General features: G+C 40.6%; 1 pseudogene; it reads left to right on the top strand.

The window, feature by feature from the left end:
- The window catches only part of LOC138097409 (protein NipSnap homolog 2 pseudogene), an 87,240-nt pseudogene that overhangs the window by 60,119 nt on the left and 6,575 nt on the right, over window positions 1–20,546 (top strand).

The following is a 20,546-nucleotide window of genomic DNA, read 5'->3' on the forward strand; positions in this document are numbered from 1 at the left end:
AACAGGCTATTGCCCACAAACAAATAACTGGATTTTTTAAAATGTGATATGGATATATAAAATGGAATACTCAGTCATAAAAATAAGGAAATCTGCAATTTGGGACAGATTGAATGGACCTAATTGCATTACATTAAGTGAAATAAGACAGAGAAAGATGAATATTGCATGATCTTACTTATCATTAATTAAAAAGCACCAAACACACACAAAAAAGGAATAATAAACAACTCATAGAAAAAGAGATGAAATTTGTGGTTACCAGAGACAGGAGATGAGGGGTGGGCAAATAGGATAAAGATGGTCAAAAGGTATAAACATCTAGTTATAAATAAGCACAGGGGATATTATGTAAAACATATGACTATAGTTAGCATTGCTGTGCTGTGCTGTGCTTAGTCGCTCAGTCGTGTCCGACTCTTTGCGACCGCGTGGACTGTAGCCCGCCAGGCTCCTCTCTCCATGGGATTCTCCAGGCAAGAATACTGGACTGGGTTGCCATGCCCTCCTCCAGGGGATCTTCCTGTATGGTATATGTGAACGTTGTTACAGAGTAAATTTTAATATTAATAGCTCTCCTGACAAGGAAAAAGGTATTTTTTTCTTTTTCTTTTTTGTAACTGTATGAGGAGATAGATATTAACTAAAATCAATGTGGTAATCATTTCACAATATATGTAAGTCAACTCATGCTTATAAACAGTGTATTTTATATAGAACAGCACTATTCAATGACAGCACTTTAACTCATGGCTAAACAAAGCTTATCCAGTACATGTGTTTTCTCTGTGAGGCACACTGCAGGCTTCTTGCCCTTAGGAACATCGGACAGCACTTCAATACTAAATTTAGGGGACATTTTAAACAGCAAAATCATCACCAAAAAAAAAAAAAAAAAAAGGCACAAAAAGGCAAATGCAAAACAAAGGCACTAAATAGACCAGAAAAAGACCACCTGTTGATAGGATGAGACCGAAAACAAGAAGACAGAACTCGCTTTGGCCAATCTTAGCTGCGAATGTGCACATCCAGTCCCTCAAATGTTTCACTGCTCTGCTGCTCTATACATGACTGCAAAAGCTTCCTGAGTATAGGCTTGGGGGTTACAAATGAGTCTCAGCAAACGAGGGTCGACTGTGTACATATATAGCACAGTCGCACGGTTCTAGCGGTGTCTGGTGAGTTCTCGCTGGCCCTTGAAAATCCAGGCGAGAGGGTGTAAATCTTGCCCGGGACTGTACCCATATCCACAGCAGGTCTCCAAGGTGAACCGTTACCAAACTGTGTATGAAAATGATAAATACCAATTTCTTTTACCTCTGGTAAAGGAGGGTATGGAAAGGGATAAGGAAAGGCTATAGCTCAATTTGCTTTTTTTTTAATAGAGAGAAAATTGGTACACATATCACTGATCATAGATATATCAGTTTTAGTAATTTCCACTTAAAATATTTTATATTTAATAATAATAAATTGTGTAAGTGTGATCTGCCTTTCTCCATTAAGACTAACAAAAACTTCAATTACATATTAACGTTATTAGATAAGATATGAAAAATATTTTGATAAAAGATGTCAAGGATTAAAGTAGATTATTGAGAAAAGATAAGGAAAATCATCAGGTAAAGATATCTGAGAACAGCAAAACTCTAAATCTGTAACAACATCTTAGAAACAGAGGTAGGAATGAATTTGACTAGAAGTTTCCAAACATGCCTGTGCTGCAAAATTTACTGGATTACATTCAAAAACACAGACAAATCTTTGGGTTCCAGTCTTTCAGATTCTAATTCATAAAAGCTTTTGCAAAGCTCACTAGATAATTCAGATACATAGTTAGGACTGAGAATCAACAGACAAGATGTTGGCCTTAGACACAGGGCTTCAGCCCCGTAGGACTTCAGAAGTCATTACGCACACAGTCCACTCTCGGTACCTCCTGGGGTTGTGCAAAGCTGCAGTCCTGTTAGACTCATGTGCTTTCTCTGTGACACTATTTCCATACTTCTGATTGGGACTCTGAGGAATTATGAAATCTAATGACTGATCAGGAGTGTGAAATATGAAACACAGCTCCTGATACACCCATTTTAGTTCCATTTTTTTATACCCTTTCTTTTTTTAAAAAAAACAATGCTTTTCTTTGGTGTTAAATGAGTTGCTTAAGTCATGGGGATGTGTACATGAAAAAAGAAACTTACAAATGTGGTCTAAAATAGATTTAATGTAATCTGAGTTAAAGTTACCAATGTAATCATACTTAGGGACACATTTATATTTATTAATCTACACCCAACTATGTAAAACAAATTAAAGTACAAATATTTAGGAGCAAAAAACATCAAAGAAATTTCGTTAGAAAACCAAATACCAACAGTCACTCTATTGAAATGTCTGCTTCTGGTATTTCTTAACTGAGCTTGTTTTTTTTAACATATAGAAACAGGAAGCAAGCAGGGCAAGAGATATAACTAGGTTCATGTTCCTTTCTCTCCTCATCTAATTTGTTCAGCATCACAGGCTGACTCTGCTACTGGAAGTTACTTCGATCTATCTTGCTTTTGCTACTTGCCCGGCTATGGTTTGGGACTCAGAAAAGTCTGTTTACAGGAGGAAAAAATGCTTATATATACATATTGGTTTTTTGTGGTTTTTTTTTTGACAGAGCAGAATGATCCCAAGTAGCTGCAAAATTATGTAGATTGTGTTGCTTTCTAAACAATACCAACAACCTTTCTAATATGAAAACATATTAGAAATATGAAATACTTTCTGTATATACATGTATTTTAATGCACTTTTTATTATTTTAAGCCACAATTAATTGCAAATAGGTTAATCAAATTCTGTATTAGCAAGAGTTGCCTATATATCAATGTACACCTATAATATAGGCTAATTTCAGTTAGGGTATATACTAGCTTGTTTCAGGCCAACTATCCCACTGAAAATTTCCCCAGAGAATCTGGGGGAAAAAAATGTTAATCAACTCTCTGACAGCATCAGAGAGCTACAAAAGCAGTGAAGATTAGGAATCCAAGACCCTGGTGGGAGGGGAAGTATGGAATAATGAGGTTAAAATGTAGTGTTACTTTTCACTGAAGGTATTTGTAAATTTACAGTACTTCTGAGAAACTGAGAAGCTAGAGGCAAGGAGCAGAGACTGGGAGAATGTCTGAGACTGAAGCTGAAAATAGCCTTGAGTGAGTGAAGTTGTTCAGTCGTGTCCGACTCTTTGCGACCCCATTGACTGTAGCCTAACCAGGTTCCTCCGTCCATGGGATTTTCCAAGTAAGAATACAGGAGTGGGTTGCCATTTCCTTCTCCAGGAGATCTTCTGGACCCAAGGATTGAACCCAGGTCTCCTGCATTTGTAGGCAGACGCTTTACCATCTAAGCTACCAGGGAAGATTCCAAAAGAGCATTGGGGAGACAAAAACCCTGGTAAATACCCCCAGACTATCAGTTGGGACCCCTAGAAAGGCTACATCCTAGAAGTAAGGCTGATGAGAAATTGAACAGTCCTTACAAAGACTGAAACTCAGCTCAGGATCTGTTTCCTATCAGATTGGATGGAGGGGATCTGTCTTTACTCTGCCTGCCTGCCAAAATATAAAGAAAATACTCTTGGTAGGACCCTAAAATCATTCAAAGCTTGAAACTGAAATTTATTCTACATAGACACTGTCCACCATGAAATAATGATGATAATTTTAAAAAATGCCTAGCATACCAGGCAACAAGATCAAATAGTCAAAATCAATAGAAAAAAAAATAGTAGTTACAAGAATTTTAAGATACTTGCCATTAGTGTGTACAAAACATAGATGACAAGATGAAGAATATCAACAGAGAACTGGAATCTATGAAAAAAAAGAATACAGTAAAATTATAAAACTGAAAACCATGGATGTTCATATATATCTTTCTATCTACTGTGCAATCCAGTAGCTGATGAAGCTCCCTGACAATTGTAATTCACTAAATTCACACTAATGGTAGAGAGTGAAGAGGAACTAAAGAGCCTCTTGATGAGTGTGAAAGAGAAGAATGAAAAAACTGGCTTGAAACTCAACATTCAAAACCTATGATCATGGCAACCAGTGCCATCACTCCATGACAAATAGAAGGGGAAAAATTGCAAGTAGTGACAGATTTTATTTTGCTGACTCCAAAATCACTACGGATGGTGACTGCAGCCATGAAATTAAAAGATGGTTGCTCTTTGGAAGGAAAGCTGTGACAAACCTAGAGAGTGTATTAAAAAGCAGAGACATCACTTTGCCAACTAAGGAAAGTGAAGTCGCTCAGTCATGTCCGACTCTTTGCGACCCCATGGCCTGTAGCCTACCAGGCTCCTCCATCCATGGGATTTTCCAGGCAAGAATACTGGAGTGGGTTGCCATTTCCTTCTGCATTGCCGACTAAGGTCCATATAATCAAAGCTATGGTTTTTCCAGCAGTCATGCATGGATGTGAGATTTGGATAATAAAGAAGGCTGAGAGCCAAAGAATTGATGCTTTCAAATTATGGTGCTGGAGAAGACTCTTGAGAGTCCCTGGGACTGCAAGGAGATCCAAACCAGTCCATCCTAAAGGAAATCAATCCTGAATATTCATTGGAAGGACTGATGCTGAAGCTGAAGTGCCAGTACTTTGGCCACCTGAAGCAAAGAACTGATTCATTGGAAAAGGCCCTGATGCTGGTAAAGATTGAAGGCGGGAGAAGTGGGTGATAGAGGATGAGATGGTTGAGTAGCATCACCAACTCAATGAACGTGAATTTGAGAAAACTCTGGGAGACAGTGGAGGACAGAAGAGCCTGGAGCGCTGCAGTCCATGGGGTTGTAGAGAGTTGGACATGACTTAGTGACTGAACAACAACAAATTCTGACTCAATTAAAACTCTCATGTATATTTATCTTTTATTTTTCTCTAATACACTTATTACCTAAGAAAGAAGAATATCTAACTGTTACATTGAATATCTGAATGTTACAGATAGTTCAATAAAAGCATTACATATACTATATAGTTCCAAATGTGTTACTTTATTTGATTCATAATCAGATGTAAAGTTATTCATTAATTAGGGCTATTTGTAATTTCATTATTAATGAAAAATATGTATTTATTTGAACTGATCCTTCTTTGTAAGAGTATAGTATAATTTGTCACAGATAGTTTTGGGGTTTCAAAAAATCTTAATTCTTACTGTTTTACATTTCCTAGGAGGAGTCTGGAGTAACTCAATATGTTCTCTGACTTTAAAATTTCAGGTTCTTACTTAATCTAATAAAATCATTATTTTATGAAGTCACATGACAAATAAGAGCCTAATCAATTAGTTTCTTAACAGATGTTTCTTAGTTACAAGTGTATTTTTAAGTATTTTATGAGTTTAATTTTAGGATGGCATATAACTGTACACATAAATAAACACATGCATATAGATAAACAATTTCTTTTAAAATTAGTTAACAGATTAATGAAATGAACACTTATTTTCCAGAAATTCTGAGAATCCAGAGGAGGGAGTGATAATTAGGGGAAAAGGGAAAGGAAATATTGATATTTAAGCATGAAATTAAAAGACGCTTACTCCTTGGGAGCAAAGTTATGACCAACCTAGACAGTATATTGAAAAGCAGAGACATTACTTTGCCAACAAAGGTCCGTCTAGTCAAGGCTATGGTTTATCCAGTGGTCACGTATGGATGCGAGAGTTGGACTGTGAAGAAAGCTGAGTGCTGAAGAACTGATGCTTTTGAACTGTGGTGTTGGAGAAGACTCTTGAGAGTCCCTTGGACTGCAGGGAGATCTAACCAGTCCACCCTAAAGGAGATCAGTCCTGGGTGTTCTTTGGAAGAAATGATGCTAAAGCTGAAACTCCAGTACTTTGACCACCTCGTGTGAAGAGTTGACTCATTGGAAAAGACTTTGATGCTAAGAGGGACTGGGGACAGAAGAAGAAGGGGACGACAGAGGATGAGATGTCTGGATGGCATCACTGACTCGATGGACGTGAGTTTGAGTGAACTCTGGGAGTTGGTGATGGACAGGGAGGCCTAGCGTGCTGTAATTCATGGGGTCGTAAAGAGTCGGACACGACTGAGCGACTGAACTGAACTGAAGTGAACCGAAGCTTTGTAAAGTAGGTATTACTCTTTCCATTATACAGTGATATTCAGAGAAATTAAGTAATATGATCATGGCCGTAGACCTAGTAAATGATAACAATGGAATGAAACACAGTCTATTTGATTTCAAAGTCTATATTCTTTCAAGTGCATTATGCTTTCTATCTTTAGAAATAGATGAGTGGGCAGATTTATGTTAAAACTGGTGAGGATATAATCCTGTTAGGAATTTAATAGGATTTTATATGAAGTTTATTATATTTCTAATTTGAGTATGACCAAGGAAATTCATCAGATTTGGATCTCATATTTTAAAGGTGTATAGAATTCCATGTATAATTTTTGTATCTACCATTGATATTCTTCTCCACGTAAGTTTTAGCGCACAATGTTAAGTTATGTGGCCTTGAGTGGGTAGGTGCACAGGACATAGATTAGTTAAAATAATTAATTCCTCAAAGTAGAAAAAGATTAAGATATAGAACACTATATAAAGAACTATGAATAGTTCAATAAATGCATTATAATTTTTTACATCTATGTTGTACTTAAGTTAATTAATAACCAGAGAAGGAACATAAGATTCTTCATTAACTGTTTCCTATCTGGTCAGAATTGAGAACAATGATGCTGTATTAGAGCTAAGGGATATGTATATTACATAGTTATAACGCAGACTCTAATTTCTTTAGCTTTAAACTGTTTTAGCATTCTGTTATGATACGTATTTATGAATAGTAATGTTAGATCATTTGACATTTAATGAAAAAAAAAAAGGCCCAAGTTTCTCTATATTTTCAGAAGAGATCCATCTAGCAATGTTCATACTGCAGCAAAATGCTCATTTGTTTCTCCCTAGTCCTTAGTGGCAAGTGTGTTGATGGATATTTGGGTTGGGAGATTAAAGGAGGGCCACGGTTTCAAACTTCAATCCCATTATTTTCCATATCTCCCTATGTGTGTGTGCTAAGTCACTCTGCGATCCTATGGACTATAGCCCCCCAGGTTCCTCTGTCCATAGGAATTCTCCAGGCAAGAATATTGAAATGGGTTGCCATGTCCTCCTCCAGGGGATCTTTCTGACCCAGGGATTGAACCCATGTCTCTTACATCTCCTGCAATGGCAGATGACTTCTTTACCACTGGTGCCACCTGGGAGGGCCCATATCTCCCTATACTTTCTTCCATTTTAACTCCACAGTTGCAATTATATGTTTCTCATTCTATCTGTGTTTAGTATATATCTCCCTTTCTAGAATATACAAAAGAACAGGAAATATGTCTTTAGTACACCAAAGACAAGCAGAATTCTTATTTACAAACAATACAAGACACTAATTTGTCAAAATAGAAGGGGATTTTTGGTAGCTTTCATATCTCCATGTGGTCTAGAGAACCAGACTTGGATACTACCAAGCCAGGTACAATGAAGGCAGGAAAAACTTTCAACTCATACCATGAAAGAAAAGTGAAAGTGAAAGTTGTTCAGTCGTGTCTGACTCTGAGACCCCATGGACTATTCAGTCCATGGAACTCTCCAGGCCAGAATACTGGAGTGGGTAGCTGTTCCTTTCTCCAGGGGATCTTCCCAACCCAGGGATCGAAGCCAGGTCTCCCACATTGCAGGTGGATTCTTTACCAGCTGAGTCATCAGGGAAGCCCAAGAATACTGGAGTGTGTAGCCTGTCCCTTTTCCAGAGGATCTTCCCGACCCAGGAATCAAACCAGGGTCTCCTGCATTGCAGGCAGATTCTTTACCAGCTGAGCTACTGCCCCAAATTTAGTACTGAGCATGTTAAGATATGAACACAACTCCTACCACAGCTATTTCAAAAGAACCAGCTTCCAACTCCACTGTGCATGTCAGAAGATCTATTCTCTCTCTAAGACTAAAGCCTTGGGTTTCTCATTTTAGTATTCAAATGTTATTCAGAGCCATCTGACTGGTAGCATCTAGGTCACACGTCTGTAGTCTAATAGCAAGGGAGAATGCAAGTATAATTTTTATCTTTCAAGCCTCTCTAGTGGAAGAAGACAAGTTGGAAGAAGGTTAAAATGGGTACTGAACGACTTCATGTGCAAAATATGTGACAACACTCAGTGAGTTCTTGTTAGATTTCCTTTTTCATAACCAGGATTTATTTTCTTATTTGAAGATGTATTCTTGTGGACCCGAGTAAAAGTAGAAAACAAATGTTTTCCTGAAAACCAGTTCTAACTGCTTATTCGTAGCAGGCTTCCCCATCCTCAGTGGGAAAATGTGGTTGATTGGTGTTGACTTTCTTATATACTGAAGGACTGTTATTGCTCTAACTGTGTCAGTCTTTCCTTGTGGAAAAATGGGCACCACTGTACAATATTGATCAGTGTAGGGGTGTGCACATTTGGTCTGCATGCTACGTATGGCTGCAGTTTAGTGTCAGGGAATCTTGCAGGTCAGCGTGTCACATAAGAAAGATTATTGTTGTTCAATCGCTAAGTTACATATGCCTCTTTGGCAACCCCATGGACTGTAACCTACCAGGCTCCCCTGTCCATGGGATTTTCCAGGCCAGAATACTGGAGTGGGTTGCCATTTCCTCCTCCAGGGAATCTTCCCAATCTAGTGACCCCACCTGCGTCTCCTGCACTGGCAGGTGGCTCTCTTTACTGCTGAGCCAGCTAGGGAAGCCATCCAAAGGATTGTTAAGGGATGCCATTTTTTTCTTAATTACACTTTGATAATATTTAGCATGAAGGGTCTCTAGCAGAATCAAAGAATGTTTTTCACAAACTAGTCACCCAATGACTAAGATACTGAGAAACCAGGCTATTCCTCCAAGGTCACCAAGATCTTCCATTTTCTGTGCTTTTCCGGAAAATGGTCAAGTCAAATTGTTCTTCAGGAAGAATAAATGCTGTGCATCCTCTGGAGATTCAATACCTTACCAAGTGCACAAGAAGAATGTTTTCCAAATGTTCCTTCAGACAGTATTTCAAATAGTGCTTCCATGAATATCTTTTGTATTTATGGATACTTCGGCACAATATCTCTATTCCTTTTGGATATTTGTTTTTTAGGCAAGGAATGAAGAGAAAGGTTGTGTGGAGTGCTGGAGGTGCTGCTTTGGGGAACAAGTAAAGAGTATAGCAGAAAAAAATCTATGTAGTATATGTATGACATGTATCTCTTAAAAAAAAAAAACCTCATAAACATTCATTCTCTAAAACAATGTTCACCCACTGTCCCTTGGATGACTTCAGCTTAATTTCACACTTAATAACCTTAAAGATTAGAGTGTTTAATTACAGCAGTTACTGCTGATTGCTTTGGAAATGAAAAATGAATATCTAATATAAAGTCATTAATATTGTATCTGATGGATTGGTGTTATTATTTATTATAATCCAAAACTTGGGTCCTTTTTAACAGGATAAAATGAAATATTTCTTGCTTCAAGGAAATAATCATGTGCACCATAAAGATATAAATGGATTCAACAAATATTGAATAAGTGCCCACTATATGCCAAAGACTGCAGTAGGTAGCAGGGCTACCAAAATCAATAAGACAAGTTCCTTCAAAAAGGTCACAGTCTGGTGGCCACACAGACAGAGCCTCTGCCCTACCACGGCATCATAACCCATGTGCATGTGATACCACAGCAGCGCAGCCTGCCGGCCAGAGAACCATCTAGAGGGGAGACTGAGCTGAGCCTGGTAGTTTTCCAGGCAGAGAAAGGCAAGGTCATTCCAGGCAAGACAGTGAAGGCAAACTGGCATAAAAGAGCCCAGTGGATTCAGGGGAAAACAGATAATTCCATGTGGCTAGAACACTGGGTACATGTCAGGGAGACGTAAGAGATGAGGCTGCAGAGCAGACGGTCCAGCTTGCGAGGCACGTTATATGCCCTGCAAAGAGTTCGGACTTCATTATTTTGCAGTGGAAGCCCAAAGGGTTTTCAAACAGTGCACCGACGCAATAAGGTTTGGGTTTCATAAATGGAACTCTGGCAGCCACCTGGAAGAGGTGTTGGCAGGGGGAGCGTCTGAACTCAGGGAAACTAGCCAGTGTTTTATTTCAGAAGACCAGTAAGAGATGATTATCTTGAACCTGTTCCTCCAAGAGAGCCTGACCCCCACTGGCCCATAAAGACAATGTTCCTGAGACTTCTTCCCAATCTGCACCCAAATATATCAAGTTCCCAATGGGATTTCAATCTTTGAGTCCCGATTCTGTCCCCTTCATATACACTCTCTTCTAAGCTCAGTTCTCTCATTAAATTTCTTACCTAACAACGGAGGAGCTCAAAAAGTAAATATTAATACCTATTTGTGTCTGACCCTATGACAGTCCAGACCTTACCTGAACTCAGCCCCTAGGCTGAGGGCTAGCATCCCATTCATCCTGCTATTCCTCTGTGTTAGAGGACAGAGGACCTAGACATAGAACAGCTACCAAATTTGTCCAACCCATTCGTGGTCCTTTAAACTCAGCTATCTCACCCATAGACAAACTCCTGTAAGAAACTATAGATGTGTTATTGACCATGATGTGAGTGCTTACTGCCCTATATGGGGTTTACAATGCTGACGAAGGTAACTCACTAGAGGATGAGAAACTTACCCAAAGCAATTTAGATATACACTTATGATTGGCCCTACCTCCCTGGAGAATTCTCCTAGAACATACATTAAAAGCAGGTGAAAATTTAAGAGCTTTTATTACAATGAAGAATCAGGAAATGCCCCCAATTAAGGAGGAATCCTTTAAAATGAAAAAGCATCACTCAAAGAACCAAGCCCAATCAGGCAACGGGAGCAAATATGTCTGAGCTAGAAAGCAATGTGATTGCCACAGCTGAGTCAGAAGGCACCCCAAACTGACCTGATGATATCTGTCATGATGATCTCATCTTTCAACCCAGAGAATTAAGTGAGCCCAAAACATTGGAAGTTCATTTGATGGAACCATGGTCCACTGCCAAGGCACTCTAACCAGAAAGTGACTGCAAAGATGTGTTTCCTGGAACAGAGCCATCTTCTCCCTCCCTGCCCCTTGATCCCTCCCTTCTCTCCAGGCTAAAGGACTTTAAAAGAAAGTATGATTAGAGTTGAAGCAAGGTCTTCTTGTCTCCAGTGGCTAGATAGACCCATTTGAGTATGCTGAGAAATTTCAGGGAGGAGAGAGACTCAAACTTTTATGACTTTGTTGGATATAGATGTCTAATTCACCTTTCTACCAGTTCCATGAGGGGCAGGGACATCAGAATTCTACTAGTGGCAGGGCCCACAGTGGGACAGGGAAGCTAACGTGACTTTATGGGTGGGGCATTTGGACCAATTCAATGTACTGTTGTTGCTGATTCTCCAACTGACACTATTAAGAGAACTAATATGTTATATGCTTGTACATTTTGTCCCATAAGTGCCCGAAGGAATTCTGATTGGCAAAAGCTGCATGTAGAGAAGTGTTTAAAAAAAAAAAAAAAACATGTAAATTGCTTTCTAATCGTCTCTCTGCTACTGCTGCTGCTAAGTCGCTTCAGTCGTGTCCGACTCTGTGCGACCCCATAGACGGCAGCCCACCAGGCTCCGCCGTTCCTGGGATTCTCCAGGCAAGAATACTGGAGTGGGTTGCCATTTCCTTCTCCAATGCATGAAAGTGAAAAGTGAAAGTGAAGTTGCTAGGTTGTATCCGACTCTTAGCGACCCCATGGACTGCAGCCTACCAGGCTCCTCCACCCATGGGATTTTCCAGGCAAGAGTACCGGAGTGGAGTGCCATTGCCTTCTCTCTAGGCCATCCCAAATAGGGCTTTACAACCTTAATGGCCTCTTGGAGCTATATGCTTCTGGCCAATGATTTGGCCCACTGAAGCCTCTGGCAGAAGATGCCTTCATCTGGAAGTTTCCACCAGGGGCACTCCTATGGTTCTGGACCCATCACTTCTCTGAGAAAGTTACTGGGCACATCCCTTTTGAAAAGCAGCTCTTAGTTTGCTCCTGGGCTCCTGTCGACACTGAACACCTGACCCATGGAACCCTTGTAACTCTTTAGGCTGATAATTCCATTATATAGTGCCATCAACTCAGACACAACAATTAATAGGGTGTGAATGGCACATCACAACAGGCCTCACATGTCAAATGAAAATGAAATGCTCAAGATACAGCTAACCTAGCCCAAGGAGTATCTTGGCTTGACATGAAGAAATCACAGCCATCCTCCTGGGGGAAACTTTATTCATTACACTACCATTCAATATCACAGTAATCCAAGTCTATGCCCCGACAAGTAATGTTGAAGTTGAATGGTTATATGAAGACCTACAAGACCTTCTATAACTAACACCCAAAAAAGATGTCCTTTCAATTATAGGGGACTGGAATACAGAAGTAGGAAGTGCAAAAGAAATACCTGGAATAACAGGCAAATTTGACCTTGGAGTACAGAATGAAGCAGGGCAAAGGCGAATAAAGCTTTGCCAAGAGAACTCACTGGTCAGAGCAAACACCCTCTTCCAACAACACAAGAGAAGATTCAACACATGGACATCACCAGATGGTCAATACCAAAATCAGATTGATTATATTCTTTGCAGCCAACGACGGAGAAGCTCTATACAGTCAGCAAAAACAAGACCAGGAGCTGACTGTGGCTCAGACCATGAACTCCTGATTGCCAAATCCAGACTTAAATTGAAGAAAGTAGGGAAAACCACTAGCCCGTTCAGGTATGACCTAAATCAAATCCCTTATGATTATACAGTGGAAGTGACAAATAGATTCAATGGATTAGATCTGATAGACAGAGGGCCTGAAGAACTGCGGATGGAGGTTCGTGACATTGTACAGGAGGCAGGGATCAAGACCAAGGAAAAGAAATGCAAACAGGCAAAATGGCTGTTTGAGGAGACCTTACAAATAGCTGTGAAAAGAAGAGAAGCGAAGGCAAAGGAGAAAAGGAAAGATAGACCCATCTGAATGCAAGAATTCCAAAGAATAGCAAGGAGAGATAAGAAAGCTTTCCTCAGAGATCAATACAAAGAAATAAACAACAGAATGGGAAAGTCTGAAGATCTCTTCAAGAAAATGAGAGATACCAAGGGAACATTTCATGCAAAAATGCACACAAAAGGACAGAAATGGTATGGACCCAACAGAAGCAGAAGATATTAAGAAGAGAAGACAAGAATACACATAACTATACAAAAAAGATCATGAACCAGATAATCACGATGGTGTGATCACTCACCTAGAGCCAGACATCCTGGAATGTGAAGTCAAGTGGGCCTTAGGAAGCATCACTACAAACAAAGCTAGTGGAGGTAATGGAATTCCCATTGAGTTATTTCAAATCCTAAAAGATGATGCTGTGAAAGTGCTTCCTTCATATGCCAGCAAATTTGGAAAACTCAGCAGTGGCCACAGGACTGGAAAAGGTCAGTTTTTACTCCAATCCCTAAGAAAGGCAATACCAAAGAATTCTCAAACTAGCACACAATTGCATTTATCTCACACGCTGGCATAGTAATGTTCAAAATTCTCCAAGCCAGGCTTCAACAGTATGTGCACCTTGAACTTCCAGACATTCAAGCTGGATTTAGAAAAGGCAGAAGAACCAGAAATCAAATTGCCAACATCCACTGGATCATCGAAAAAGCAAGAGAGTTCCAAAAAAACATCCATTTCTGCTTTATTGACTATGCCAAAGCTTTTGATTGTGTGGACCACAAAAAACTCTGGGAAACTCCGAGAGAGATAGAAATACCAGACCACCTGGCCTGCCTCTTGAGAAATCTGTATGTAGGTCAGGAAGGAACAGTTAGAATTGGACATGGAACAACAGACTGTTTCCCAGTACAGAAAGGAGTATGTCAAGGCTGTATATTGTCACCCTGCTTATTTAACTTATGTGCAGAGTACATCATGAGAAACACTGGGCTGGATGAAGCACAAGCTGGAATCAAGATTGCCAGGAGAAATATCAATAACCTCAGATACACAGATGACACCATCCTTATGGCAGAAAGCGAAGAAGAACTAAAGAGCCTCTTGATGAAAGTGAAAGAGGAGAGTGAAAAAGTTGACTTAAAACTTAACATTCAGAAAACAAAGATCATGGCACCTGGTCCCATCACTTAATGGCAAATAGTGGAGAAAATATGGAAACAGTGATAGACTTTATTTTCTTGGGCTCCAAAATCACTGCAGATGGTGACTACGGCCATGAAATTAAGACATTTGCTCCTTCGTAGAAAAGTTTGACCAACATAGACAGCATATTAACAAGCAGAGACATTACTTTGCCAACAAAGTTCCACCTAGTCAAAGTTATGGTTTTTCCAGCAGTCATGTATGGATGTGAGAGTTGGACTATAAAGAAAGCTGAGTGCCAAAAATTTGATGCTTTTGAACTGTGGTGTTGGAGAAGACCCTTGAGAGTCCCTTGGATTTCAAGGAGATCCAGCCAGACCACCCTAAGGGAAGTCAGTCCTGAATATTCATTGGAAAGACTGATGTTGAAGCTGAAACTCCAGTACTTTGGCCACCTGATACGAAGAAGTGACTCATTAGAAAATATCCCAATGCTGGGAAAGAGTGAAGGCAGGAGGAGAAGGGGGCAACAGAGAATGAGATGGTTGGATGGCATCACCGACACAATGGAAATGCATTTCAGTAAACTCCAGGAGTTGGTGATGGATAATGGGGCCTGGCGTGCTGCAGTCCATGGGGTCGCAAAGAGTCGGACATGACTAAGTGACTGAACTGAATTGACGTTGCTTAAGGCAAAGCCACTAGTTCAATGAGATCAACAATGCACAGAGGTTTCCCTAAATGACTGGCTCACCCATGGCTCAGTCCAGTTGAAACCTAATGGTGTCCAAGTGCTCTTGTGGTACTTCAATCTCAACGCCATCAATGTGGAATCAAAAGTGTGCATGGTTGCTCTCCTCAATGGTCAGGATTAAATCTGTTCTTTTCCAATACTCCCTTTGATGAAACTTCTTCCATTTTTGTTGACTTTTGGGTTGTTACTAATGGCCTAGTATTTTTGGAAAGCCCCTCTTTGAGGCTGTGGATAGCAAAAATAAATTACAGCTGCTGATTCAACCATTTGGGTCACTCATGTAGACACCCACAGTAAGGGCTTGTTCTTCAATGAGACAACTGTAATCAAGCTGCACCATGCACTTTGATACTATTCCCATCTAAATCCATGTTTTATCAGATATGGAAACATGTCCATCATCATAGATTGGGCAAAAGCAAAACCACTTTTTCTGATTCCAAGGCTACTGCTACATGCCAGATTTGTGATTCCTGACGAAAGCTGACCTGTCTGTCTCAAGGTGAAGGAGACCACACTGCATGCATGTGTCTCCATCTGCTCCTGAAAGACTAAGTTGGATTTTTTATTCTTTCTTGGGGCTATCAGTAGTTCCTCTCTTCCACTGAAATGCTCACAAAATCCCATGTTACTGTTTCAGCCCCACCAGTTGGTCTTGGTCACACCATTCCAGTGCTTAAAACTAACTTGTGTCATGTTTTCTGCTTTTTAGAGTTTGAAAATATATGAGTTTCACTGCAAAAACCACTCTATAGTGGGCTGTTTGTCAGTGTATTCAATGGACTTTTCACTGTCCCTACCATCCATAGACTTGTTGCACTGTGGAGTGTTGACCTTCTCAAAGAACAAAGCCCAAAGATTTCTGACTACCTGTCTCACCTCTTGGCCTACAATAGTTTTAACAAGGAGGTTTGTTCACTGAATGTGGCTACCCCCCAGAAAGGAATCATCTTCTCTCAGACATGTTCTGAGTAATAATCAGGAAGGATGTACATCTGTTTTGAAAACTGGAGGTTCCACCCTGACATTTCTGGACATGATACTTCTCTCTTTTCCCTAATGGCAACATCAGGCCAACCTGATTGGTGCAACTTCTTGGTGGCAGCCGGATTAATAGGAACCTAGAGGATCCAAACCTAATTCTGGTGCTACCGTCTTGTTCTCTTGTGGGTTTTACATGGTCCAATGATGGCCTAAGGATAATGGTCACTTGGTTGGGTACACTGCTTGCCAAGTGACCCATACAGGCCAAAGTGGTAGACATAAACAACCTCTGTATGTCTTCTAAAGGCCCCAGCTTCTGCACTTTCCATGCAAAGTATCTACCAGCCTCTCTGGATCTCTTTACTCCTAGCCCCATAGTTGATATTCAGTCTTTCCATAGACTGGATGAATGCCATCTAGATGGTATCATGGGCAAATAGGTAAAGTTGAACACACTCAGGCAGTTCCTCCATAAACAAGGATTAGACTCAGTTCCTATAGTGAACCTGGAACTGTGGGCTGGCCATGAGGGCACATGGGCTATGAGGCTCTGGCAGCCCGTGCCCCTGACTGAAGTCTGCCCCATCTGCTCCAAGGATGGTAAACAACAGTGGCTTGCCCGGGACTGTATTTCTTTGTGAAAGCCAGGCACTAACTTGCCTCCCTCCTTAAAACACAGTGTTTTGCACCCTAGAGATGGTCGTAGGAGACCTAAAAGTGTGGAAAGAAATGCCTCTTCTAGATCATGCAGTCCTCAGACAGCCGCAATGACCTCTCCAAAATAAGGCTACTTCAGGGAAAACTCTCAGAGGGAGAACTGCCTTGTAATCTAAGGGCACCCTCAAGACAGTTTTCCCTACAAAAGGAATCCTTCAACTGAAAAAGACAATACACGTTTTCCCCCTGACTTTAGTTGAACTGATTGATGACTCACTTTGGTGCTGGAAGGCATTTAGGTTAGTCTCAATCCACAGGCCAGAGTTAGTCTGGAGGACAGAATCTTCCTAGACTTCCTTCCTCCGTGCAGGCCAAGATGGAATCTGTCCAATCACTAATACATCTTACTGCACCTGGATTAATGCCTCAGGCCAAGCAATTCAAGGAGAAACCACTTGACACTTTCTACAGTAGACACGGATGGTTTATGGGATTTATTTAGCTAAGTGGGCCTGAGCCCTAGGTGCACAATTAAAGCCAGCACAGCAGATGGCCTCATCCTGTTGCTTGAAGGTTTGGTGAGAGTATCCTTAATTAAATGCTGTGTAAGATTAATTCACAGATTCAGTCCCAGCTTCTCTCAGCCAGATTAAGCAGAGTGGCCCCAGCTTCTGCTGGCATACTCCTGGAAAAAAATCACCAGAAGCCAAGACTGTAAAGAAATGAGTAGGCAGATATTAGTACAAGGGGATATCCTGCGGGTCCATCTTGGTTTTGCATGTTTTGTAAATAGAGATTCTGACACTCTTTGTTTCAGATGAGTTTTCCAGGGATAGTTTTTGTTTGTACAGCAGGCAGCCTCTGGAGATAGAGACGGTATCTCCCTTTACAGCAAAAGGCAGCCAGCCTTACTCCATATTATGGAAGACTCAGACCCCCTGGCCTCCAGGCTCTGCTGTCACCCACCCACTGTGAGCACTGACGTCACCAGCCTTCTCCATGTTGCCCTGCAGGACTTGGGGTTTAGGAAACCAGTGCAAGGGCAAACGCTCTCCGACTCTTGCTCTTGCCAGGACTGATTAACTCTTATGATTCTAACCCAGGGGTTTTGTGTCTCCATCAGCAGCCATGAAGCTGACTTGAAAGGTTGTAAGCATGGTAAAACTTCAGACCCTTCCCACCTCTTAACAGCTATCTAATGGCAATCTGGCAATTTCATTATGAAATACTGTGCTTCATTATCACAAATTAATTCTGTCATTGATTTCATGATCTTTCCAAAGTAGAACCATGCATTTTGTAGTTGAAGAACCAAAATGTGAAACAATTATTTCAAACTAAAACATATTTAGTATCAGGAAAGATCAACACTTAGGCCATAGATCAATAGAAGGAAATGACAAGTGCAGTAATGTTTGGAATCATACGTATGCTGTTAAATTACCTTACGGTATCATAATACATTCCAGCTGCTGTGGGCATCTCTTTTCCTCTTCATGTACTTTTTCTATTTATGCATATAATTAGCATAATGAAGTGGAAAAGGTATTGGGTGGGATATCAGGAAACCTGAGATCAAATAACAGTTTTGTCAGTTACCGGTTGCAAGACCCTGGACAGGTTTCCTCCCACTACTCTGGACCTTAGACTCTTCATCTTTAGAATGTGAATTAGGGTGGGCAAAATGAATGGGTTTTGTTAGATTATTTTTTAGGTTTTTTCCCCTAGTACTTATTTTCAATGAATGGTAGAAAGGATTTATAGCCAAGATGGATAATTATGAGGTTTTTTTTTTCTTTTTCTTTTCCAATTTGCTTTAGCAGAAAGTTCAGACACTGGAATAAAGATTTCCACAACCGTCTACTTGTCCTAGCCCTTGTGGGCAAGATTTGTTGTAACCCTCCTTGAATTAGGGTTTACATTCCAAGGAGGTAACTCCTGTGAAATGAAAGAGAGGAACATTCCTTGCACAGAAGGTCTTTTCATTTGCTGTCCTCACCACACACAGACATCTTTCCTTTGGCCAGCCTATTACACAAACAAGAAAGTTAGTTGATTTCCTACTCAATACATGACACAACCTTGCCAAGGTCAGGGTGCCCTTGCCAGAGCTGGCTACAGGAAGAACACACGTTGGCTTGAACTACCATCGGATTTTTCCTGGGCACAGTAGAGCAGCTAGAGACAAGGAGATGGTCAGTCTCATTGGTTCATTCATTAATCAGTATATCAAGTAAAACTCTTAGGACCTACTACAGCCAACCACTGGGAATACACATGTTATTAATAAGACCGTGTAACTGCCCACAAGGATCCCACAGTCACTTGCGGGAGGCAGATAAATCAATAGATAATTATAACACATCTGAAACTGGTGAAATTATAGAAGGGAGTTGAAACTGGTGAAATTATGACCATCTCTTCTGTGGGAGCCGTAGGGGACTCCTCAGAGGAGAGAATGCTTGAGCTGAGACTTGGAGGCAAAGAATGAGAAGGTATTCAAGCAAAAGAGCATATGGAAAGTAAAAAAGACAGGTGAACTAAGATAGAGGGTCAGATATTTCAGTATGACAGGAACGTAGCTTTAGGGCTGCAAGTTACAGGAGATGAAGATAGAGAGGCAGGTAGGAGCATTTTAGGGTAAGAGAGGGACAGGGCTTTAAAAGATCTGAAACACTAGAGCCTGTTTATATGCTGAGGAGAAGGAGCTAACAGGAAGGGTAAAGACAGAACAAGGGAGACCACTGCTGAATCAAGATCCTAGGGAAATTAGGAGATGTATTCTAGACATAAGATGAGTAGAAAGGTTTGTCTGAGGTTGAAAATGGATCTCTTTCTCCTCTTAGAAAGGAAAAAGAGAAAATAGGTGCAGACGAAAGTAGGTTTGAAAGAGAAGTATGGAAAGCCAAGAATTTAGGCATCTGAGCCCTAGGAGCTAGAGAAAATGGAAGGTTCCTGCAGTCTGGGTGGTCAGCAATTTACATGCTTATTCACTCAGCCATTCCTTCCTTCAGAAATATCTGATGAGTACAGAAATACAACGATGAACTAGGCACTGATTCTCCTTCCAAAGAATATACAATCCAGTTCAGATTTTAAAGGCACAAAAACCTTGGTAGGAAGAAAATTCTTAGTATATGTTCATAGAATGAATAATGAATAAAATAATAAGTTCAACAAGAAAGGTAGAAATGAAGTATAATTAGAATAGAAGGAGAAAGGACTATTTTCTAGGCTTGTGTGGGCCCAAAGAATGGGTGGATCTGAATATACAGAGCCTGGGAGGGAGTAGGAAAGGTCAATCTATGCAAAAAGAACACATGAGCAAAATTCTGGAGGTGAGAAAGGGTAGGCGCTAAGGCAGGGAATAGCAACTCTTTCCAAAATGATGTGCAGCAAAGCAATATTTGGAAACAATAACACAAGTCTTTCTTTCTTCGTGTTTCTTTTGGCCTCCTACACCAAAATTAGTGGTATTTATTGTCTTGGGTAGGAGACAAAACACTTCAAGAGAAGCCAGCATTAAAGTAGAAATATGTGGTAAGGAACAGGAAGACAGGCCCAGAGGGGGCCCAGAGAGAGGGAGAGAGAGCATCCTAAATGTTCTTCCAATCCAGTTGCAGGTGGCAGCAGTTGTGAATGGATGATTAGACCTAGAAATTCTTAGCAGCTCGGACAGAGAGCACGGAGAGCAGTCTGCAGAGACCTGGGGCCCAAGGAGCAGAGAGAACATACACATCTTAGGTGTGGATGCTGCTGAAAAAGGATCCTGTGCCATTCTCAAAGGCTGGCATCCTACGCATGAATATGATGCCTCCTTTTAGGTTCTAGGACAACAGAAAACACTCGTGTTTCCCAGCCCTGACATCTATACTATCTTTGGGGAAAAGGTAAGGATTGCAAGAAACAAAAGAGATCTAAATTTGATTGAAT

The sequence above is a fragment of the Capricornis sumatraensis genome, chromosome 2, assembly GCF_032405125.1.
Source record: "Capricornis sumatraensis isolate serow.1 chromosome 2, serow.2, whole genome shotgun sequence".
Taxonomy (NCBI): domain Eukaryota; kingdom Metazoa; phylum Chordata; class Mammalia; order Artiodactyla; family Bovidae; genus Capricornis; species Capricornis sumatraensis.